Here is a 17,586-nt window from a genome sequence, read left to right as displayed (position 1 = left end):
GGAGCCTGCGCTTACAAGAGTACGACGTTACCGTTGTCTACCGATCTGGAAGGAAGCACAGTGACGCTGACTGTTTGTCCCGCGCACCGCTCCCTACGACATCGTCGGACCCTGACTATGACTTGCCATTTGTCGGCGTTGTCGACGCCGTAAAGATGGCTGAGCACCAGTGCGCTGACCCTGAGCTGCTGCCGCTGATCGAGCACCTTCAAGGAGTTGAAGGTGTTTTACCTCGCTCGCTCGTGCGCGGCTTATCATCGTACTGTTTGCGCAACAACGTCCTTTACAGGAAAAACTGCGGAAGCGGTCCAAATACGTACCTCCTTGTCGTGCCGTCGGCGCTGCGCCAAGACATTTTGCAAGCCTGCCATGATGAGCCATGCGCGGGACACCTGGGATTCGCTAAGACATTAGCAAGGATACGACAGAAGTATTACTGGCCCCGGCTTTTTTCTTCTGTTCAACGCTACGTGAAGACCTGCCGCGATTGTCAGCGCCGCAAGAAACCGCCCTTTAAACCGGCTGGCTTTCTCCACCCTGTGGACCCTCCTCAAGCACCGTTCCAACAAATAGGAATGGATCTACTTGGGCCATTCCCAGTGACCTCTTCGCGCAACAGATGGGTAGTCGTCGCTACCGACTACTTAACCCGGTACGCCGAAACCAAAGCTATTCCGCAAGCAAACTCGTATGAAGTGGCCAAGTTCTTCGTTCACCACATCGTCCTGCGACATGGTGCGCCTTCTGCTGTCATCACGGATCGCGGTACAGCATTTACAGCCGAACTTATGCAGGACGTTCTCCAGCTAACACATAGCTCTCACCGCAAGAGCACTGCCTATCACCCTCAAACCAATGGATTAACGGAACGTCTGAACAGAACGCTGGCTGATATGCTCTCCATGTATGTCGACGTAGAGCACAAAATGTGGGACGAGATTTTACCCTATGTCACCTTCGCGTATAACACTGCTGTACAAGAGACTACACAGTTTACGCCGTTCGAACTTGTATACGGGCGCCACGTCACGTCAACACTTGACGCCATGCTACCTGTGGATGATATTAGCCCGACCAGCGAACACGTGGAAGAGTTCGTACAAAGAGCCGAAGAAGCCCGCCAGCTTGCTCGACATCGTATCCGGAGCCAACAGCATACCGACACCCTTCGATACAACCAGGGTCGCCGCGACGTCCATTACAATACCGGCGACTGCGTGTGGGTCTGGACGCCCATCCGTCGCCGTGGACTCTCGGAAAAGTTGCTCCGCCGGTATTTCGGTCCCTACAAGGTTACACGCCGCCTCAGCGACGTCACTTACGAAGTCGTCCCCTGCAGTTCCGACCCCCGTTCGCTCCGTCGTCGTCCTCGCGCTGAAGTTGTTCATGTAGTACGCATGAAACCATACCATGCGCGTACGTGAACGCCCAGATGCACCTGAGGAACTCCATTTCTTGTCATGGCTGACAGAACTTTTTGACGCGACCGAGACGGTCGCTTTTCGCACGGGGGGCAATTGACACAATAGACAGTTTTAGTTTAGCGTTAGCGTAATAGCGGGGTTACGGGAAATAACGTTACCGTTCCGCAACCGAACTTTGCAGAAAGAGAGTTTTAGTATAGCGTGATAGCGTAGTTTACGTGCGGGACGCTATTCCATTAAGCTTTGAATTTCGCATACACAGGGCACCTAATTCTATGTGTGTGTGCGTCCGGAAAGTGCGATAGGCAGCGCAATGGAAGCCAGGAGCGCGTTGTATTTTTACTTCACATGTCCGTCGATCTGCAACGAAACAGACAAGCAGTACATGCTGTCTACCATAGCCTCCGAAATCCTCCCATCTCAGAGGCCATATGTCGTCGTCGCGCCTATCTCCCGACTTTAGCGACAGATGGCGCTCGCATCTCAAAAAAAAATTTCTCTCGTTAGGCTTAGGCGCGTTCGAAACGAGAAGCGATCTCGAAAATTTCTCAACATTAGCCATAATACTCTCTCGGCGAAGCGGCATGAGACTAAGCAAAAGCCGTTTACGCAGTCATTTGCTACGAACGAAGTGAATTCTACCAAAACAACACCAAATTCAGTTCGAAGCGGGCGACCGGGACCGCCGCCATGTTTTACGTACACCACGCTAACACGGTAACGCTAACTCTGAGAAATAGCGTGCGCACGGTAAACGGTATGGGTCGGTTAGCGTTCTGCGCATGCGCACTTCAATCCCGCTATTCCGGTACGCCCGCTATTCCGGTAACCACGCTAAACTAAAACTGTCTAATGATGTGGGGCTCACGCACAGCGGGACGGCGCGCGCAAAGGTCGGCGCCGTGAAAGACGACGAAGCGCGTAGGCTGCACGTTCTTCTTCTGGCCCGCCATTAAAGAGAAGCATCTATTTTTCAAGACTCCGTCTTCGATCTACGTTACAATATTTATTCACTCTTGTCGGAGAACATCATTTACATTTTGTGTATGCCCGTGTCAGATGCATACAGCGTCACTGTTCAAGTGTACACCGACCTTCGCGTGGACTTTCGCGTGCGTTACTGACGACTTCGTCCCTTTTTTTACATACAGTTCTATATATGCATTTATGACTCCGTTTCAACTGTGCTATTGTCTTCGGAACGCGACACGAGTACACATGCATAAAACCTTAATGCAGGTAATGCATATTCATCAAGAACGTTTTGGGGAGTTGCGCAACTTCGGCATACACTCATTAATAACGCGCTACATTAATGTGCCCTCCGCGCGAACAGCGGGAATCTTCACAGAACACTCTCACTGTCGGAAACTAACGTAACCACAGGTATATACGCGAGGAATGAAAAGGGGCTTGCTCAGCGGTGATCCGGCCGTGACAGGTTTGTCGGGGCACAGCATGGTTTGTCGCAAGGCCGAGGTGACAAACACAACAACGCGCAAAGAACGCCCCGCTGATGTGTGGTCTGGCGAGACGACCTTTCGGAGCATACAGGGTGTCCCGCGTAATTTGCGCCATAATTTAAGTGTACGTAGCTGGACAGAACCAAGGTATAATGCTATCTGCCGTCGCTTGGGGCAAGTCAGACTGTTCTTTTGCAGTTGGCCTAATTACATAATTAGATATTATTAATTAACTTCTCAAACAGCTTGTTGACGTGTTTGTTGACGTGTTTGTTGTTGAAACAGCTTGTTGACGTGTTGAAACGTGTTTTTCCGGTCGAGAAGTGCCGCGCGACTTGTCATGCGACAATTTTTCGTATTTTGCGGGCTTTCTTTAACGCTTAGAAAAAAAAATTCTGTTGCCCGTATTAAGCAACAGAAAGATGGATTGGGAATTTTGCATGACGGCCTACAATTTTCTCATTCACAATTTTGCTCTGATTATAATATTTGAAAAGTTAATTTATCAATATTAACTAATTATGTAATTAGGCAGAATACAAAAAATACTGTGACTTGCTCCGAGCGACGGCAAGCAATATTACCTTGCTTCTGTCCAGCTACGTGGAACTCGCATATTTCTAAATTTTGGCACAAGTTGCGTGAGACACTCTGTATATGTGAGACCTCCCAGGATGTCCCACGAAATATACGTTTACAAGATTCCGGCAAAGTCGTGTCGAGTTGGCTTGTCGGACCGAAATTCAGTCGCCTGGTTCCTGACAAACGTCAGCGGGGCGCTGCGGGACGGGTTCGGTGAGCTCACCTGTAAATGGCGGGTCGACTCAACCAACCCTTCAGGCAATGTGCACGTGAACGCGTGGTCAAGCCAATCTGGGTCACTTCGACTTCTGATTTAACTGAACCGCTCCCGTCGAGTTCATTTAACTATAAACGAAGCAATCTATGTCAATCCATGAACTCAAAAGTGTAGACAGCGCATCAGTATGAAGGGGAACACCTAATCTCCGATTAAGCAGCGATTCCTAGAAATGGGTAAGTCAAAATCTCACTCACTGTTCTTTGTTGTACAGTTCTTGCGACAATTTCTTTGGCGCAAAAGCAAGGGAAAATATCGGCGTTAAACGGAAAGTTGCTGGTTCCTTTCCCATTGGCGCTTCGCATCTGTACGTGCGCTTTTTCTTTTTTTTTTTTTTTTTTTTTTTTTTAACAGAACAGCCGTTTCTGTCAGAATTGCTTCATATATGGGGAGGAGGTTATTATATGGCATACGGCTGAAATTTTTTGCGGAAGATTGCGATCCGTCAGTGCTCGGCGTTCTCCGGTCATCTGCCTACCGAACACTGAGCACACTTGACGCTGCTTACATTCGCTTATCTGACGAGAACAGGCGCATTCAGCGCTATACGGCCGATGGTGAACAACTTTTCGGCTTTGATATCTCACGCTGACTGGAATGAACAGATACACATACATTGTCATGTAGCATGAAGTCATTCCAAACACGACGACTACACCGGAGATTAGAGACACTCTACAATCGGCTACGACTTTACGTGGCGTACACAAACAATGTCATTATACCGCCTTGGTCAAACTACAAGCCCCTGTTGCGACAACTATGGCTCTGTGGCATCGATAGAACATATTCTGCTATAATGTACAGCGTACAGTGACTAAAGGGCCACATATGAGGGCACCAAGAGACCGCGATAGACAGCATAGGGGCACCACACCACAAGGACACCACAACCGAGGGCACGTGGTCCATGCCCATGTCGGCGCGGCGGGGTGTGAGTGTGACGTCAAACATGGACCGCCTACGCGTATGCGGAAACGTTTCGAGCGACGTGTGACAGCACGTGGTCATGATGCACCAGGGAGACTGTATACGGCGCCTCCACGAAGCAAGGCGGCGCCACAACCGAGAGATCACAAGGTCGCAAGATCAAATCCCGTTGGAGAACGTGCCCCCAGCATTTTCACGCATGCGCAGAATTACTCTGCGTCAAACTTCATATGCATGGGAAATTTCAATATTCCTGGTATCCAGTGGCCTACCGTCTTTTTCCGGTCGTGATACTCACTTAGCTGCAGACGCTATCGATTTTTCTTTATCTCTTTATAGATCTTTATAGTGGTGCACGACGCTACCAGGGAAAGTTCTGTTCAAGACCTTCTAATGTGAAGTCATGGAAGCTATCTCGGACCACAAGGGTGTCTTGGTTACTATTAATTGCTGTGTTCCGAAGCCATGTTTTCTTTTTTAGCAAGCTTCGTGACTTGAACAAAGCGAATGACACTTCAATTACAAATTACAAAACGGTCGTTCGTCCAATACTGGAGTATGGCTTTCTCGTATGGAACCCACACAAAATATCTGACATCAACAAAATTGAATCTGTCTAGAAGAAAGTTGTACGCTTCATTTATCGTCGCTTTGACAGGTACTTTTCACCCAGTTCCCATCTTCTTAGTCTTCAACTTACCAGTCTCTCTTCTCGCCGTCACGTTGAATCTTTGAAGTATTTCCCCACTCCTGCGATAGCCCTTCGGGGCTGCAGTATGGTGAAATAAATAAATAAATAAATAAATAAATAAATAAATAATAAATAAATAATAAATAAATAAATAAATAAATAAATAAATAAATAAATAAATAAATAAATAACCTTGCTGGCAATCTCGACACGTTTAAGACACTGAGTGTTCGTGGTAATATTGATACCCCTTGTAAAATACTTTGAAAATATGGTTAAAATGTGTATTGAGCGTTTCGATTCACATAAAACAAAAAACCCCGCGAATTCTGTGAATGAGCAGAGATATCTGCATCGTTCACGTCGAGTACGAAGGCTCAGGCGCTCTAAAGACTGAAACAAACACAACACCTTTGCCCGCTTTGCTAACGCAAAGGAGGAGCTTCGTCTAGAGACCCAGTCAGCCCAAAACTACTTCTTCCAAGTTCGACTTCCTCGTATTGCTCAGAGAAAGCCCTAAAATTTTAAGTTTTAGTCTTCAACCTTACCGAACAAAGATTGAGGTTAATGATGAGGTTGTCAATGACCCTGCAGAAGTTTTAATGCCCGAAATAAATATTCTCACTCGGTTTTTTTTTTTTTCTTGTTTTTTCACGGGGCAATGACGAGGTTGCCTTCTTTTGGTAGTAACTCGCAAAGCTCTGTTCAAGATATTGAAGTCACTGTTGTAGGTGTTTTGAATCTTGTGTTGAATCTATAGATACTAAAAATTATTGTGGCCCCGATGGAATCCCAAATGTGTTCCTTTATCGTTATTCCATGTGGACTGCACAGTACCTCACCATTATTTTTAATAAATCTCTCACTTCTAGTGTGCTTCCCGAATAACTGAAAATTGAAAGTAGCTCAGGTTATCCAGGTATATTAATAGGGTAATAAATAAGCAGCACCTCTGTAACTGTGACCCACTTCATTACCCTCTCCTTTCTGTAAGATATTAGAACACATCATTTACAAGCACATTATGGAATTTCTGGCAAGAAATACCTTACTAACATTCAACATGTCTTCAGACGTGCGTTTAGCATTGTAACATAATTAACTGAATGCACCCATGACATCTGCCTTGGTTTGAATATTGGAAACCAAATAGACGCTATCTTCATTTTGCTGTAGCATTCACCACAGTAATTCATTCTAAGCTCTTATATAAACTAAACGCTATCCTAAAAAAACTATGCCTCAGTTAACTGGATTACTAGTTTGTTTGTTTTTTTTTTTTGTTTTTTTTTATATCAACGTTCCAAATACGTCACCTTTGTTTCAGCTGATTCCTGCGTTGTCGATGTCTGGTCCGGGGTTCAACACGGGTTAGTGCTGGGCCCATCACTGTTGTTATTATATATTAATGACGCGCCCAGTAGCACCACCTCAACAAATTCGTCTGTACGCCGATGATTGCGTATTATATGAAACCGGCAAGTATCCTGTTGATGATCATCACCTTAATGATTCATTTCCACACTTCATACGCGTCGTGCGATTCACGACAGATGAAAATTTATATTCGAGAAACAGTTATTGTCATGACATTTTCTAATCGAGCCTCACCTTCCAGTGTTTAATCATTCCTCCAATGAAATAACACCACTAAGTGTTCGTGAATATACAATTACTTAGGTGTTATTTCCAATCATACTCTCTCGCGATCGAAGCACGTTTACTATATATGCAATAAAGCACTGAAGAAGCTTGGCTATACTTCAAACGAACACCTAAGGGAGCACCCGGGCACACTAAACTATTTTATAAATCCCTGATACAGTCAGTGTTGGAGTATGCGTGTGTTGTTTGGTCTCATGAGCAACATGAAATAATATGTTAGAAAGCGTTCAAAGGAAGACAACACACTTTATCTGTCACCGCTACGACCGCGACATTTCTTTATCCCCAGCTCTAGTCTCGCTGAATTTCATACTAAAACATTATGTCAATTCTTCCTATCACCTGTCAAACACCTTCTTGACGTTTGATAAGGAATCATTAACTCGGAGTCACTATTAACTAAGCATTACACTCCCATCTGCACGGGCTAACATCTTCAAATTCAGCTTCTTTCCCCGTGCAACCGGTATTTATGGACCCAGTTTTTTTATGGCGCAACGAAACGCTCACCCTTGGTAGTGTTTACACCTGCAGCAGTTACTTCTAAAAGTGCGTAGATATTTCGTAAGCAGAATTTTTCGATCTGAGCAGCCTCTAAAAAAAAAAAAAAAAATAAGAGTCCCTCCTCCAGCAACGCTGCGAATGATAGCGATGCCGATAGCCCGCCTCGCAAATTGTGAAAGCCGCCCATCGTCCTGCTTTCACTGGAGGGAGTGCAACTGTGGTTCACTACCTCTTTTGTCACCTTTCCAATCACATTTAAAGGTAAACAGACTGGTACAATAAGTTTGCATTGCTGTACAGACCTTTCGTATAGTTGTACCGCATTTTTTTCCCAAGTACACGCCTACGTCATGGCGGGCTGGCCCCCATCGTCGTTATTCAGTCGATAGACGAGCCAAGCCAAGTTATCGAAAACGAAGGCGAAGGCAGCGCCACTTTTCTACTCACTACAAACGAAGGCTTATCTGCACATGGTAAGTTAGAAAAAAAAACTTATAATGTAAAGAATGTTACTGCATTTCAATATTAATAAAAAGACCAGGAACAGCGTACGCTAGTAGAAGATCGCGTGGTAGACCTCATAAGTACGTTCATGTTTTTGCCGCATGGGGCGCCAAAGGTCATTTTTCGATAGTGAAGAATTTAAAAAATAAATCCATGTTTAATGAGAAAAACAGGGCCCGTTCTAGCCAATACGATAGACGATCTTTCCATCCGTGGGGTTATCTCAATTGATGTTCTGAGCGGTTGTCTGTCCCTTTAAGCGGCGCTGCTCGTTGTCTGCCCCTCAATAAGATTGTGTCTACAATTACCGACAAGCGACCACGTTTTTAAGTAATTTATTTTGCTGTACTTGTCCAGTCTTGCTTGATTTCTTTGTTATTTAATTATTACTTTTTTTCTTTATTTTTTTTTTCATATATAACCCCTCTCACTCCTGCGATAGCCCTCACCGGGCTGCTGTAGGTATAAACAAATAAATAAATAAAATAAATGTACAAGACATATTATATGAGAACAATTGGTCAACGCCCTTCGACACAACGGCGCATACTAGCTACCTGGCACTCTCCATTCATGCAACGTCAAGCAGTTGACTTTTTGGTTTGATTGCCTTCAATAAACCGGTTCCCTCTCAAAGCTCTAACTGCTATTCCAACGATTAGATCGTATGAAAAGCCAGCAGTGAAGTCAAGACGATTCATATTATATGCAGACAAGCAGTACTCAAGCGCGGACTGAAGATATCGAGTGATGCACTTTTTTTTTTTTTTTGCTTTCTTCTGCCCTCCTTCTTTTGGGGCTTTTTTCCTTCCTTCTCCCCTTCCCTTGCAGAGTAGCATGTAGGTGAATACTTTTACCCAGGCAAATATCGCTGTCTTTCAATGAATACTTCTTTTTTATTTCTAAACATAAGGAATTTGGCTGTCAGATAGAACTTGTGGAAGCGAGTCACTAAAAGCAGCAGTAGCACACAGGCCGAGATGTACTCGTTAAACAATCGCCGCTTGCCCTGAATGACAATACTAGAATTTAGTTCCAAATACGCGCTGTCAGGGTGCGTTATTGCCGGCCCTCAGTATAGAAGGTATAGGCGCAATAGCTCCTCGGATTGTGTTCAGTATGGCAGCTCCTCGGAAGGATCTCATGAGCGGATGGCCTCCTCTCGTACGTTTATCAAACAATGTAAGCTTATCAGCGTGAAGCTCTTCGGGGCCTCCGCCGCCTATGCAGGAAGCGCAGCCGCAAACGTCATCCCATTCGCTATGCTTCTTTCGTAGTATACTGTCTGTGTTAGCGAGAAACGTGGTCACAAGCTCCCTCTCTCCCAATTGCACACGATACGCACGCACACGCATTTGATCAACTGCATTCTCGAGTGGACTGATATCATGCGGTGGTCAAACACACAAACACTCGACGACGTCGACGTCCAATTCTCCCATCCCAGATCTGTTATACTGGCTCTCAGCGTTGCTTGTACAGACATCAACAAGGACCTTAATTAATATACAATTTCGTCGATAGGAGATCGAGTAAAGTTGACAGCGTAAATATTCTTCAATCGAAACCGATATTCGCTTATTCGTACATCAATAGCCTCTAGTCAAGCGGTATTACAAAAGGGTAGACCAGATAGCAAATTTATTCTCTGTAGGGCGCATAGGAAACTTATTTCTTAAATATGAACGCTGCCGCTTTAGCCTCCGCTATACCATCGATAAGCGCGTAAGAAGTTCATGGCATATATCTTCGAAGTTGTAAGAGTTGGACCACGCGCTTATCTCGCGTGTATAGGGCCGCAAACTGAAGCGAATTCCCGTGCAAAGAAATCAGTATAGGTGTACTGTTACGTTTCGACTTTCTGATGCCTTCAATAGAACGTCTGTTGAGATGTAATTGAATAGCGTCCATTATTTCCGCAATGTAAGTCTGGTTGACGTCCCTGTCTTTCCTTTCTTTTCTGTCTCAATGCCGTCTCGCAAATGCATGACCTGGCGTCATCGACATTAGGGTGACGTCACGACACAAAGCAAAATTTGATTGCGTCGTGTATCAATAAGGCTATAGCATAACGGTGTTACTCGTAAAAGTAAGAACTACATTGCGCGCGTTTTTTTAGCCTGCAAGCACAGTAACGTAGCGAGCCAGTATATTTGGACGTCATACGACGCCTCCACCTCCTGCATACCGAAACCTAAACGCAGAAGCAAGTATCACAGTAATTTATTCAAGGCGCTCTGAGAGTTGGCAGCCTTTTTTTTTTCTTTAATGCGATAGCATTATATGCAGACCTCACACACTTTGTAGGTATCCGTCTTAAGGATAATCTGGGTTCATCCCGAATGCGGTGCGGTCTAACACACCGTCCTCAAAGCACTAGCTGCCACGAGCGAAGAATGCGAGAAATTGACACTTGACGCACGCGCCAGGCGATTCAAGACCTAGTGGTTAGAGCATTGATTTGCTGTGCTGGAAGTTCGATCCCATCGTCCGCCACGCATTTCATTGCAGCATTATAGGCAGACTTGACCCACTTTGCAGGTATCCAACAAAAAACTCGAAGTGTGCTGAGCTACGCAAGCGGAGTCACACAGTGCACGAAGTTGCAAGTTGCATAGTTGCATAGAAGTTGCATAGAAACGTCACTTCGCTAAATGAAAACATGCGAGGTCGTCCGTGATGCACGAGCGCGCAGTTGTCGAGACGTCATCAACATCTGTATGCAAACTATTTTTTTTTCTTCTCTCGTAGAGATCGTCTGCGTCCTCGTTTAACCTAAAAAAAAATGAAGTAGAAAATATCATGTCAGAATTAAGTAATTATGCTCTCATCAAATACTCTCCTTTCTGCTCTCTCGATCTATTAGAGAAACTAAATAAATTATTTCCGCTTGACGAAATTAACACCAGCTTGTTTGTTTTATTTTCCACTCGGTGGAAACGTTTCGTCCTTCCGCTCTTTCTCTTGCTCCGGATGACAATGCCAGAAAGCAACAAACAAACAAAGAACGCACTGGAAAGGGTTTTGTTTTGAGCGATACGCTTGTAGCTTTTTGCCTGTCTGCCTTCACCCATAGACAAAAGGGCCGGCCAAGCCGGGGACGAGGCCGCGCAAACAAGGGCGACACGCGCTGATGGCCCTTGACTTTCGCGCGAACCAGGAAGTTCTTGTGTTCTTCTCTTTTAGGTTTCGCATGCCATGTGCACTGCCGCCGCGGAATCACTGTTCAGACGACACGTGTTACCAGAGAGTTGGAAAGCTAAGCTTTCGCAGGAACGATTAACAAACATGCAGATTACACGCACTTTGGAAATCGGTGTGAGCGAAGCTTTGATGAGCGGGTAAAAAAAAAACGCGTCGCCTCACGACGAGAAACGCGCAAGCGGATTGTGGAGTCGAAAGCGTCGCGTAACGGTCATCAGTCACGGTGGCGAACCTTGCAGAGCAAAGGTGAGTTTTATTCAAATGTGATATTCTCTAACGATCACATTCGGCGATCATGTATCATCACTTTCGCATGAACCGGCACCGGGGGTTCTATTCCGGACATCGTTAAACTCCGCCATGTCGCCAAATTCTGTAATGGCGGCATTTTGAGCCAATAAGAGAACCCGCAGCGGGTCTCTCAGCCAATCAGAGTTGAGAAGATGGTAATACCAACCCCGGACGAGTCGAAACAGATGAAAGGGTAGATGGTTTAAAGCGTTCCTGGCATTGTGCGAAGACAGCCAGCTTTCAATAGCACCACAAACGATTTCAGCCGCGTACAGTCAGGCGAAACTTCACTCGAAAGTGATCGTATTCCCATAGGGACAGTATGCCGGCTAGAGTAGCGACCACTTCTACTCGGCGAGGCAGCCGACGCCGACAACGCAGAAATAGGCAAAAAAAAAAAAGGGGGGGGGGGGGGTTCACTTTAATAAGCATAGAACTCTTATAATGTTGATCATCGTCAGAAGCAACAGCAGTCCAGATAAGTCTGCCGCTGCAGGAAAAGGCCTCTACCACAGATCACTAAGCATCCGTAGCATCCGTCACCCCGGTATACAGAAATAGGATCGACTACCTGCGCATGCATTGTGTGCAGGTTTCCGCTTTATGTTCTTGTTTAATTTCTTTGCATACTTTTGCATCAACACCACCACCATCAGTGTCATCAGCAGCCTAATTTATGCCAACTGCAGGACGAAGGCTCGTCGCAGCGATCTTCAGCTGCTGTTGTTTTACGTCAGCAGGCTAACTCCGTCATCAGCAAATTTCATAATTTCATCACATAACCTTATCCTCCGGGGTTTTCGAATGTGTTTGCCTCCCCTTGACACCTATTAATTTACACTCAAACAGAACGCCGATAATCTGCAATACGAATTAAACGAACCTGCCCTGAATGTACCTGGCAGATCCTTAGAGCTGCACCATGAACTTGGACCTTGGAGAAGCGCTGGTACAGTGCCTTGCACGCCTAGAAAGCCTTTTCCAGAGAGAGTGGCCTCGACCAGAGACTTTAGTTACTTGATACTTTGTGCTCGTGTATACTATGTATGAATGCGTCATTTCATATGTCACTCTCGTTGTTACCCTCGTCACATCGTTACGTTGCACTGCAATTGCCAAGCTATCTCGAAGCATGGCGACCGAATACCTTTGTGCTGTAATTTCCAAATTATCTTCAAATATGGGCTCCGAGACTGCGCGAGCAATCTCGAAGGCCATGCTCCAAGACGCTGGCTTTCTGCGGCAGCCGCGCGCGGGCCTCGCGCGCAATTTCCAAGCAGAGTTCCAAGTCAGGTTCCAGTGACATTATTACCTAGTAGAGTTACTGTGTATGCTTATTGACCCTTTTCCCGGCGCTCCCGTGGGCGCTGCCATGTTAGATCACGTGGTGACGCGTCCATTGCTTGCCTCAGCCGCCTCCGTTGCCTCCGTGTTTACAATGCAAGCGCGTGACGCCGCGGGTGCAGCGCAGCAAACCTCCGTTTCGACGCAAATCGTAGACGGTGACACTGCGGACGAGACGAAGTTTTGGTCACAGCTTTAGAGGACATGTAAGTGCTTTCAGAGCTCATTACGCCTTGTCCAAGCGGCGCGAGCAGCGTATACGGTGTTTTTATTAAAAGCGGGCTAGAAGTGTATTCCAAGCTGTTCACACTTTCCGCTTATGAATTAAATCAAGATTATTGTGCTCTTCGTTATTCATTGTGAAACATTTTGAAGTAGCGGCTTGCATGTTTCTGACTCAGCAAAGTTCCTTGGTTCCTCGGTGCGGCCACTATCTGATTGTTTATTTTCAGCCTAATTGCTCGCGGGGGTGCTCTGCTGCGATATATTTGTTCTTGCTGCGCACAAAGCTTGGAATGTAAATGTTCTGTACTTTGTGGTAGCTTTAGCAATTAAAGACGTATTATCGCTATTCCGTCGCTTACTCTGTGGACCGTCACGAAACGTTCAGCTTCTAACATTCGTGTCTTGTCGGTGTAGTCGCCGTCACTCATGCTTCGGTACATTGATTCAAGTGTGCGCCCATTCACTTATTATTGACAGGTTGGCAATAGGGTGGGCATAAGTTTGCGTGCGAGTATGGGTGGATGTGTGTAGATAACGTGCGAGAAACTTACTATGCCAGTAAGTGGCGCTACTTCCTTTTGTAGCGAGCGGTACTCACTCTTAAGTGCCGACGTTCCGTAGTTAAAGTCCATTCTTTGGAGGTTAAATATATAGCGCTGGCGGATGAATTATCTTTATTTATCCCCGAGGAAAGCCGTACATCGCGAAAGGCCGGCAACACAGGCAGTCCTTATGTAGCAGCGGCGACACAGGTTGATTCCATTCCTTAACATGTTAATCACTATTTTTGCAGCTAACTACCGCCCACGTCTTCCTTTTCTCGTTACACATTTTGCAGCACGAATTGGGCACAGTGCATTAGCGAACACCCAGTTGCATTTCCGACAGCTGATCGCACAGTAGCAGGGCAGCAGCAGTAATGGTTTCGTATTCGTGCGCATTCGCTGAGGCAACGTATGTCGCGCCGCCGAAAGCGCCACCTCGTTCCTCTAGAGCAAACAGCTCCGCGAAAAGGGTCAATACAGGAACTCTATTTCCAAGTAGGGAGGTTTCATATATGCACGCGTACTCCCTGTCAAACAGCGCTTGAAGTTCGTGTGTGCATTAAGGCCGGCTTCCTATTTCCAAGCTTATTTCAGCACAACTATAGTAAGTGGCTCCCCCCTACAGTCCTATATTTTGTAATCGGCTTTTGTCAGAGAAAATACTTCTGAGACGTTCGTTCAGGCCGTCATAAGCACTGAGGGCATTATACGCCCTCGGTGTTTAATATATACACATATATATATATATATATATATATATATATATATATATATATATCGTCTCTCTCTCTCCTCACTCGTCTTTCAACATCTTCACTTTTCAGCTATCCTCTTATAACAGGGCCAACCATCCACACCTTACTCCGGCTAATTTTCCTAGTTTTTCAAGAATAGAGTACTCATTTCCGGCTCAGTAGCATCTAGACCTGCACAGCTATCACTTGGGCTAGTGCATATTGACTAGTTTCAGACAATATAATGAGCAGCAGTGACTGATTGTGGGCACGCAGTTTACATGAACCTTATAAAGTCGGTTCGAGTCGGCTTGTCGGGTCGAAAACCAATCTTCGGGTTCGTGTACACGCTATAGCGGGTTAGACCGAGCGAGAGTCAAGGTGAGTACGGTCAATTAAGCGTGTTGACTCGCACAACCGTTGGGCAAGGTGAATGTGAAAGCGGTCGGGTCGGGCTGGGTCAGCTCGACTTCTGAGTCGACCCGCTCGTGTCTGGTTCATGTAAACGAATTTACACGTAATATACCAGCGTGTCGCCTCCAAGAAGCGTAGTTGTCCACTGTATGTAGCGCCATCTTATATATTTTCAGCTAGATTACACCTAAGGAGGCGATCAAGCAGCCCTTCCACGACAAATCACAATGTGCAATTGGCTAATTAACAAACTGTCGGTAAGCCTAGTTAAGTGCTTTCAGGTACACATTGAAGTCAGCCAGCGATATATTCATTTAGCGAAAATCCTCAAACTTTCCGAGGTGTTTGCACGGAGAACCAGCGGAGGTATATTGGCATTCCGTGCATTATTTTCCCACAAAACGTGCCTTGAGTAATGCGAAACAAACTGCGTGGAAAGTCAATCTATTTCGCCGCACATTCTGCGAACGTATTATATGGAGACTGGTAATGTTCCGAATTCCTGCTGAATGAACACGCCTTCAACAGTGGCTCGCGCAATTCGATGGCGCTATTGCAATAAGTTACTCAATGTAACCGAATGCAGAGTTCATCACACAGCTTTGACAGTTTCAGTGATCACAATATTAGTTCCATGTGACAATGTAACTTGTTGAGACATGCAGGTAACATTCGCCTCCTCACGTAAATAGCCAATTATAGATGCAAAATATCGCTATTTCTCACAGGCGAGCCCTTAAATACTATGCTCGAAGCAAAAAAGACGCAGTTTCGCCCAAAGAGCGAAGAATTGGCAGCGAAAGCAAGGCATTATAGCCTATACCTCGAAGCAAGGCGCGTAGTTTTATAGGCAGTATAAATTGCAGAACACATTCGTTTATTAAATACGCGTGGTTTCGAGCGCCCGAAGACATCCGTGAACACAGCTGATTCGAAGACCGCGACAAATCGTTGTCGCAACGCTGGCGCATGGTGAGGAGCGCGCGTGCCTGTCCCAATGCGAAGGTTCCGTGTTGCCGCTCCCCCTTTACCATTTCAATATTCCGTGCCTCCAAAACTCAGAAGATCACGTGACCGTCAGCAGATCCCGTCACCTCCGACATTCAGGGCGCGCATCGCGCATGCGCCGTCGAACCAAGGAAAGCATGGCGGCGGCGCGAACGCTCCTATAATAACGTCCATATAACGTCCATATAATCGCGATAATATCGCAATAAAACAACGACGGGAGGCGGCAGTTCCAACACGGAATTCTCCTGCAGCTCAAACATGGCGGCATTTATACAGCACACTTTGTAGATGCATCGTGTCTGCCTATAAATATGTCATGGTTTCTCTCTGCATGCATGAAGATATGCCGTGTCTGTTTCGTTTAAATGAAAGCGATAAAGAATAACATCCCTTCTCGGGGCCTCTGAGAATAAGCCAACCAAGAAGCCACTGAAAGAAAGCGATACTGAACTCACTCCAGAAGAATAACTGACGGGCACATTGCAGTCATCTATCACCTGCTATATAGGGTGCTTGGTGTGAATAAACGCATAAGTGTTTGGCTCCCGATAGCAATGTGACGCAAAAGGATTGCTGACAGAGACGGCCGAGGGTTCCAGCACTTCTCGATACAATCGCCACTGATAACCAGCCCGAACCCCTTCATACGTCTATCGAGAGTGATACGCTACACGCAGGTATAGCGAGACAGATCAGTGATGCGGGCTGCAGTCAAGGAGGGTTCCATTGTGATTTCGAGATCACATATCATCTTACAGGTCGCACATCGTCTTAGAGTATGTTCGAGTGCTTCGTACTTTCGGGCTATTGTGCTGCTTCAAGACTCTTGCGCAAGTACTAACCTCCCTGTCTTTCCGTCTATTCCTCCTTCCTTGCGCAAGTATCTCTTCTTGTGCAATGAAAAGAGTTATGCAGACTGAATGTCTCCGTCGCTTGTGTCTGCCTCGGAAAGCTGAAGGTATTGCTCCCCAACACACTCCTTGCTCTGAAGGGTCAAACTTTGTTTACGGCAGCGCCCTATTCGCGTGCTTGAGCCATGGGGATCTTGGGCTCAGCATGGACACGCCTTCTAAGCCAAGACGTGCTCACATAGCCATTCACAGTGTGGGCTTATTATTGACAATGTTGCAAAATAAGGGCTGCCCATTTTCGCAGACTTTCGCGACTGAATGAACAGCGACATGGGTGGGCCCTCGAAAGCATGCGCAAAAGTCCAGAATCTTGGGGTGTATTCTGTAAGTGTCCACCTAGTGGACATGTCCATTTCGTCTGCTGCTGAAGTTCTGATTGGCTGGGCTGGGGTACGCGTCAGAAGAGACAGCCGCCGAGCACAGCCAATCAGAACTTCACCAGTAGACGAAACGGACATGTCCAATAGGTGGACACTTACAAAATACCCCCCCCCCTCCCCCCTGCTCTAGAAAATTTGGTTTCCAGTGCCTTCTGACCACGTCACATGTTCATACGACTGCTGTTGCCAAGGAAGTATTGCCAACTCTCTTGTACATCTCGATGTCCAACCTACCGCTTGTATTTTTCACTTATATCTGGTGTTTTTTTTTTTTTTTTTTTCAATGTGGCGAAGTGTTGCTGTCACGCACAGTGCCGTCCGGAAATGCATTGACGCGTCCGTTTGCGAGGCGACACTTTCACCAAGTCACTCGACACGCGACGCTGACGCCACCAGCTGCCCGCGCGCCTCCAACGGGCTTCGTGGAGTCGCGCTTGTTTTGCACGGAAGGTTAGGCTCCGCCCACATTCGCCAGCTTTCAAATGCT

This window comes from Dermacentor silvarum, chromosome 4 (genome assembly GCF_013339745.2).
Source record: "Dermacentor silvarum isolate Dsil-2018 chromosome 4, BIME_Dsil_1.4, whole genome shotgun sequence".
Lineage (NCBI taxonomy): Eukaryota > Metazoa > Arthropoda > Arachnida > Ixodida > Ixodidae > Dermacentor > Dermacentor silvarum.
Note: the sequence above shows the minus strand (reverse complement) of the source record.